The sequence below is a fragment of the Seriola dumerili genome, unplaced genomic scaffold, assembly GCF_002260705.1.
Source record: "Seriola dumerili isolate Sdu_G_001 unplaced genomic scaffold, Sdu_1.0 BDQW01000331.1, whole genome shotgun sequence".
Taxonomy (NCBI): domain Eukaryota; kingdom Metazoa; phylum Chordata; class Actinopteri; order Carangiformes; family Carangidae; genus Seriola; species Seriola dumerili.
In genome coordinates, this window is record NW_019174586.1 from 3727819 (window position 1) to 3735811 (window position 7993).

The following is a 7993-nucleotide window of genomic DNA, read 5'->3' on the forward strand; positions in this document are numbered from 1 at the left end:
ACTGTTGACCTTTTTAACACCAAAACCAAAACCTTTTACTGACTTTAGACAAGTGTTTTGACTTCCTAAACATCACCATAAAAATATCAACTATGCTTTACTTGTCAGGAGCAGATTTTGTAGGGAAAGGGAATTTAATACATGGACATTGAACATTTTGTAGATACAGTGTAAACATTTTGCAAAATGTTCACGTTTCCTCATTATGTTGATTTAAAAACAGTATTCAAGCCGCATTACATTTCTTTCAATATATATTTGCTGTAATAAATTTCTAGGAGATGGGGTTGAGTAGGGAAGTTCTAGATAGATTTTTACTCTTCTAAATGAGGCATTAGGGCTATTTCCATTATTGATTTCTCTACCAATAATTTGTTTGAGTAAATGCTTAATAGTTTAGTTGATAAAATACCAATAAAATGTGGGAAAACTCCTATTAGAGCCCAGGATGACTTCTTTAAGTTGCTTGTTTTGTCTCTCCAACAGTACAAAACGCCAAAATTATTCAATTTACAATAATAAAACAGAAAAAAGTAGTAAATTCTCCCATTTGGGAAGCTGGTCTCAGCAAATGTTTGGGATTTTTGTTCTATAATAGCTCCATTGATTCAGAGGAGATATAATTTAAAAATTCATAGAAAAAAAAGACATATCATTGCAGACTGTTGAAATCACGACCAGGGCATCGTATCAGAACCGGATGATGGTGATTGGCAGAGATTTAATAAAAAAGCCAATAGTGGTCCAACAAACAGGTCTAATCCTCAAGTGTATACATGTGAATGCAAAATACTGTGCCGATTTGGCCCGACACACAGCTGTGCTCACACTGTTGTGCAGGTATCTGGATGCATATACATCCTGTACGTATGTGTCTTTGTGTCTGCATCTTCGTTAGTCTACTTTTTTCTCATCCTCTGTCTGTCAGTCTGTCAAGGCCATCTGTGTGTATTTCCCCTTCGTGGCAACCTGCCTGCCTGCATTTCTCTCCCCCTCTTACTGTCCTATCCTATTTGCAGCAAAATTACTCCTGTCTAGATAAGTATTCAGTATTTTCCTCGCAGCAAAGAATACACATAACCCTGTATGTGTTTTGCACATTCCCTGTTGAATGGATGCTTTTGAGGTGAGGATGCTAGAAGTTGAAAAGATATTGCTACAGAGAGAGGTGTCAGTGAGAACTGCAGCATTGTTAATTAGAACATTCCCCTTGATGGGTCTCTACCTCAGCATCGATATGTAGGGCAGTAGTAACATAAAATAGATGCCTTTGATTATAGAAGAATACACACACGCACAAACACACACACACTCACACACACACACACAGAGTACTGAAACAGTAATGGAAATAAAAAGATCTTGAGACTTAAAAAAGAAAACAACTCTCTTGAGTGCATCTATGTGTATGCGTGTGTGTAAATCACATGACCTCTTCTGAATGTGTGTGTGTGTGGGGGGGGGGGGTCTAGGCAATCCACTGGAGGGGTTTGGGAGGATGATAAGACACTTTAAGCTTACAGTATCTTTGAAGTTCCTGTGGCTTCCCTCAGTTATCACTGGATCCCATTGTCACTCACTTCCATTCACTCATTCAGGCAAAATAGTTTTTTTTCTAAAACATTCAAACCACCATGACAACAACCGCCAACACAACAACTGTGTTATCACAGAAGAGGGCAAAGATTAACAAGTGGCAGCTGCCTGTTGCCAGGGAAAACAGACTGTTGAAGTCCATCATTTCACCTCTTCCCTGTCAGTTTTTCTTTTTCTCTTCTCCTTTTTCAAGATGGGAGAAGTAGGAGTTCAAACAATAAACACATGAGTTGGCTGACTGACTGATTGACTCACTTAATGAGACAGGACTATTATTGGAAAGCAAAAAAGAGAAAGTGAGCTGCAGGAAAGCTGGTAGACAGGAGAGGCTTCCATAGGAAAACACTGCATATTGGCACAACTGCATTTTATCCTGACGTATGATGCATTTGACCTTGTAAATTTTTAAGATCCAAATGGAAGACAAACAGCAGGTTAGTGCGGTTCAACAGCTGGCTCCAGTTTACACAGGAAGAGTTCTTCAGCTGCTCTCATCCAGCAGACAAATACAATCATCACAATAAACACGCCTCAGGGACCAGTGAACTTTATGTCTCATTTCATTGCATTTGCATGGTGCAATTTAAATTCCAAGTTTGTTTTTCCTCTGAGTTCTCCTCCTCCGAGGCCCCGTCACACACCAGGCAGGTATCGCAAGTTTACACGTCACTAATGGTTCCCTTTTGGTGCTCATTAATTGCCCAATGATTATCTTTACACTCTGCAAAGAGTCACACGTCACCTTGTGTCACCACAAACTGGCCATTGAAAGGCTGGGCTGGAAAGTAGGGCTATAACAGAGCAGGGGGAGGTTAATAAAATAAATAAATAAAATAAAATAAAATAAAAAATTATCTGGATTCAGCTGGTCAATAAAATAAATTGATAAGACTGAATATAGATGTTTTCAGTTATGAGGAGGAAGTAACAGTGTAGAATGTCTGCAGGGTAAATGTAAATCCACTGTTCAAAAGCACAAATTCTATCATATAAACTTAGATTGAAACAGTGGTTCAACATTTTGGGAAATATGCTTTTGTGCTAAACCTCACTAATGTTGTATTTTATTTGTTTAATCGGTTCACAAATGTCAAGTTACGGGAAGGAATGTCATCATTTTTCTTGACGATCAACATCATAAGGTTGTTATGAGCTTCTCATCTAACTCATTAAAACAATTAAAAGCAAATAAGCGTATTTCCCAAAATGTTGGACTATTCCTTTAACATCACATAACTATGCCATTACCAAATTGCTCAGTCCTCCCAGAAACACAGAAAAAAGAGAGAGGAAGACATAGCCTCCTTGGCAGAGAGAATTCATGTAAAAGTGGGGTAAATGTTTAAAAATTCATAATACTCAAGCAGAATGTTTAAATTAAAAGAACAACCCAAAGTAGGAGGAGGATGGGCAAGACAAAGGCAGGGAGCGGGGGATGTATGACACCTTTGTCTGTTGACTTTACACGTGTGTAGTATTTAATTACCTGCAATCCAATTGAGGGATATGGCTTCCTGTTAAGAGAGGTGCAAAGGGTCGAAATAAACAGCTTACAAGACTATTAAACACTAAAGATGCAGGCCACAGCCTATAGGAAGACAAACTCCTGACCTTACTGACAATCCGAGCATCAGTCCACTTCTCAGCTGTGACCTGACCTCTGGGAGTGACTTCATGTCTCTGCTGCTTTAGCTTTGTCAGATCAATGAGAGAGTTTTTTCTTGCTATTAAACCAGAGAAAAAAGGACGAGATACAGAGACAGAGAAGGGGGAAATTGAAAGGATGAAAGACAAAGGACATGCAGGATCAGAGTAAAGATAATTTTGGTTGTAAAAAAAACTGTCTTATCTTATCTCACTTTTATCATATCTTGCCCAGGGGTGTCATTAAGGTAAGTTTTTTTGGAAAATGTCGTTTTCAAGGGAGATCAAAAACTGTGGCTAGCATGTGTTTCTAACTAGAACCCCTGCACACACATAGAACACAGAGTTATTAGGTTATTATGATAGTGATCTCTTTCTTTCTTCAAAGCCTCCGTTTCAAAACCACCCATGAGCCAAAGGTGTCAGCTTGTAAAGACTCTCTCTCCAGAGCTCATCCAATCATGCTTCAATCATCATCCAAGCCCACTATCCTGCAATTGAATGAAATTCAATATATACATACTTCAGAACAATTGCTCTGAGGGGTACAACAGTTGGTTGATGCAGAAGGCATGGGCTTTTATAGGAATAAATAAAGCTGAGTGGTCAAAAAAAACACTGATTGGAACATGGCTGAAAACCATGGCAACAGACTCCTTAGTAAACAGTTTATGGAAGCCCAGTAGGAAACCCGGCGGTTTGGATAAAGACAGCCTCGTGCTAATCAGTGCATACCAACACCTCCAGCGCCCAAACCTCCATGAATCTCAGGAACAGATGTGTCAACTGTGCCGGCCGTACATGCTGTGCCGCTGCAGTGTCTAAGCCAATCAGAGCAGTATTACTCGAAGAGAAATGTCTGCATAAATTAGTGTGTTTGTGTGTGCGTGTCTGTGTGTGTGTATGCATGTGTGCTTAGTGGTGCATTCAGAAATCCTGTCAGAACCAAAAGTTACTCCCCTACTCTCTCGATTCAAAACAAGTCCTTTCTTGTCTTTGTCTTTGCAGGTGCCACCAGGAGACAAAGGTGTCAAACTAAATTTCAAAGAACTGTACTGTGTGCTCTGGCCTGTACTGTGGAATTCAAACTACAAAAAACCCATTAAATATTAGTCCTGTAGAAACTCCCACACCAAGTACTTTCTCTTGTGTCAAACAAGGAGAGCAAACAGATAGGAAAATGTGAAAGATACTTAAAACTACAAGTTCAAAGAAAAGTGTTAGAAGAAAAACGTATTTTGACCTATCTTCCTATAGTGAGGTGCCATGTCGTTAAATATAATGCTGCCACTCGCTGTGCTGTGATCAATAAGCCAGCAGCAAAAAAAGAACGAACCACTCTTAGAGGGTACACTACAAACACAACTCATCTAATCATCTTCAAAGTTTCACAGGCCAACACAAACCCTGAGACCAGCTCCAAATCAAAGACCATCGCTCTGACAACCAAGCAGACACAACACATGCGAGTCCATGTCCACACACACATATGCAGATGTGCACACAGACGTATGCTCGCACAGACAGACTATCCTCCCTGGGCAACTTTTAGCCACGCTCTCCCCACAGGCTGTTCCTCTCCCAATGTAACCATAATGTATAATTCACCCCTATCATTTATCAACTTAATCATCTGCTGTGGCAAACGGAGAAGGTTGGCGGTGAAGTGAGGTCAAGGGGAATCATCTTTCAGGGACTGCGGATTGTTGCCAAGCCGCGGCGCTGGATGGTGAGGTGGCCGTGGCGACGGAGGACGGGAAAAGGGGGGAGACGTGTGTGTGTGTGTGTGTGTGTGTGGGGGGGGTGGCTGCCAGTGCAGATGCCCGCAGACAGACCGCCTTGCCTGAGAGACACGAGAGCTGCTGGAGCCTCAGACAGCTCTCTCCATCACCCCCTCCAACTCGCCCTCCCCTCCTGTTGCCATCTGTGAATCGTGTACACACACACAAACACACACACACACACACACACATATACACATACACACACATATATAAAGAAACACAGCACCCACTAACTAAGAGGCCCAGGGACACTTAGCCACGTTAGCAGCCTTGCTAAGACTGCTGTGACGGGTAACTGCTGACACGCTTTAAAAAGACTAAGAGAGAGTGAGAGTTAGTGAAGAGGGAGGGAGGGAATCAGAGCTGCTGAGCCAGATGGTTGGTCTAAGCTAAGCTAAGCGCTGAAGAAGATTGAGATACCAGCCAGGTGAATTTTCCTCTTTTTTGACAGGTGGGCAGAGGAGAGCCGTCTGGGGTTGAGAGTGCTGCCATGTTTTCAATAAGCAGTGCTGCATATGAGTGTGTGTGTGTGTGTGTGTGTGTGTGTGTCCTACTGTGTGGCAAGGGCTGCCGTGCTGATGGTGCGACGGTTTTTGTGTGTGAATATGTATGTTTGTCTGTTATTCTGTTTCTGCATGTCCATATGGACAGTATGTGTACGTGTATGGCCAGAGATTGTTTACTTTTTTAATGCATGTGAGTGTGTCATGTGTGATAAGCCTTGGTGGTTGAGCCCTGTACTTGTATCAAATACCGGGGAATGGTGTTGACAAGTGTAATGACAGAGTCTAGACCTGTAAAAGGCCAGACTCTGTCACGCAGAGGAGTATAAGCTACTGTTTTCACCACATCTCCTTTCTTCTCTTCTTTCTGTGTGCTATTCTTACTTTTCCCTGTCATTTTTTTTCCCGCTCTGAGCCTTCTCTTCCTCACCTCTCTCTTCTCTGTTGTCAGGTTAAAAAGGTCATGGAAGGTGAGAACAGAAGAGAAGAGGTAACACCTGAATGCACTAAACTAAGTAACAATTCCATCTGGTTGTGGTCAAGATTTTTGTGGAGCTGCTCAAAGTTACTGCCACATCTTTATCAGGTAAAAGTACAAAAGTATTCTTATACTTTGATATAAAGTTTAAGCAAATACTTCAGGACAACTCTTGCAGTTATAAACAACAATCAAGCATGAACAACTGTAATTATGGGTTAGCTCTTATACTCACTGTCTGAGTTTGGGACATTTAAGCCAGATTGACCAGATTCAATTTTAGGACAGATTTCAAGCTGGTTGAAAATCCTGCATCAGTGAATCTCATCTTTATGATTGTACCATCATTGAAAATGTGTGCCTGAGTGGCTTGCTTTGAGGTAGATGAGCTCACAACCTCTGCAGTAAATCATGTAGTAATTGTCTACCCTTATCATAAAGAATTTTCAATAAATTCTCACATTTTGATTGTTTGAAAACGCATTTAAGAACAGTCTTAACCGTCTAATGGTGGGTAGCTTCTGCATCGATCTGGGATGCCAAGTCAAATCTGCCGTTAATAATTAATGATTAGTCTGGGAGAGGCAAATGCATTTCGTGATCACTTCGGTGAATAGAAACAGTGCAGATTTGTTCATGGAGGATAAAAGTGCTCCTGCACAGATGAGCTGTGCAGACACACAAACCCGCACACAGACACATATACACTTATGTGCACACAGTTGCATGGGCTCTAATCTGTAATGCATCCAATATGTGGAGCTATTGGCCAGCGCTCTGGGAGGCAAAGCTACATGGCACACACAGAAACCTGCACGCTAGTCTCCATACATCTGTCCAATCAGCATCTTGTCTGGCTTCTGTGCCAGTGGGCCAATCAAATGCCCCAGATGAAGCCCACTGTCCACCCCACCACCGCCACCCCCCTCCTGGAAACGCACAAATATCTACAGTCCGCACACACACACCAATCCAGCTGTGATTCTTGGACATAATCCAAGTTGCCTGTTTGGTGTGTAGTGTAAGGTGGTGTCCGTGTGTGTGAGTGTGTGAAAGAGATGATCTTCTATCATCTAAAAAAAAAGAGCGGCATCATATCGGCGATCACTGCTGCCCACACAAAAAACAGTGGAGGTGAACACTAAAAGACCGCAACAGACAATCAGGTGAGAATTAGAGAACAAGAGAGAGATGGTGAGTGAAGACGAGAAAACGTGACTGAGAGCTACAGAAAAGCAGGCAGTCATTGAATCATTCTCTCACACAGCGCTTTGGCCCAGATCAGCCAGAGAGATAAAGGAAGAGGATTACACTCTGGCTGAAAGACTTGGAAGTCTCCTCTGACTCTCTGCCACTTCTACAAAGTCACCTCTGACAATTGAACTATCTGTTAGCAGAGCAATAGATCAAAAACACACAAGTACATTTGGAAAGTACGCTGCAGTTATGTGGAGGTCATTCAAATGTCCCGAATCAAAGATACTTTAAAGAATGGGCAGATTAGCAGTGCTTGATGGGTTGACTAAGCATGAATCCACAGGGGAATGGGGAAAGTGGAATCATTGCTCCGTGATGTTGCGCTCTGTTTACAGTGTTCTGAAGTGAATGGGACTCACCAGTGGTTTGGACGGCTGGTTTGATGCCATCTAGGACTGCAGGTGTCAGTCAGATCCAACCAGACCAAGGAAGCCACTCGGAAGACAATCAGTATCTGTCAGAGTTTAGGATAAAAGGAAAATCAGCATTACTTTCAGATACAAGGAAAATTCAGTTTTTTTTTTAGCTGCAACTTTTGGAGTTTTGGCCGTCATATTTATCAGTTTATATTATATATATATATATATATTATATAAATAAACAAGCCAACAATTTTTATTTGGAGATTTGGAGGTAAAACTGAAACTGAGTGCTCTTTGCACAAGAAAACTCTGGGTTCCCAAGTTACAGCTATTCTTACTCCTACAAATACATTTAGCTAACCTGGAGGT

General features: G+C 41.7%; 1 long non-coding RNA gene across 1 annotated transcript in view; it reads right to left on the reverse strand.

Annotated features, from left to right (window-relative positions):
• The window catches only part of LOC111232393, a 50925-nt gene extending 43250 nt beyond the window's left edge, over positions 1 to 7675 (reverse strand). The window contains exon 1 of the long non-coding RNA XR_002665544.1: positions 7622 to 7675. This is a non-coding gene — a long non-coding RNA (uncharacterized LOC111232393). The remainder of the gene's footprint in view (positions 1 to 7621) is intronic.
• Positions 7676 to 7993: the final 318 nt, after the last annotated feature.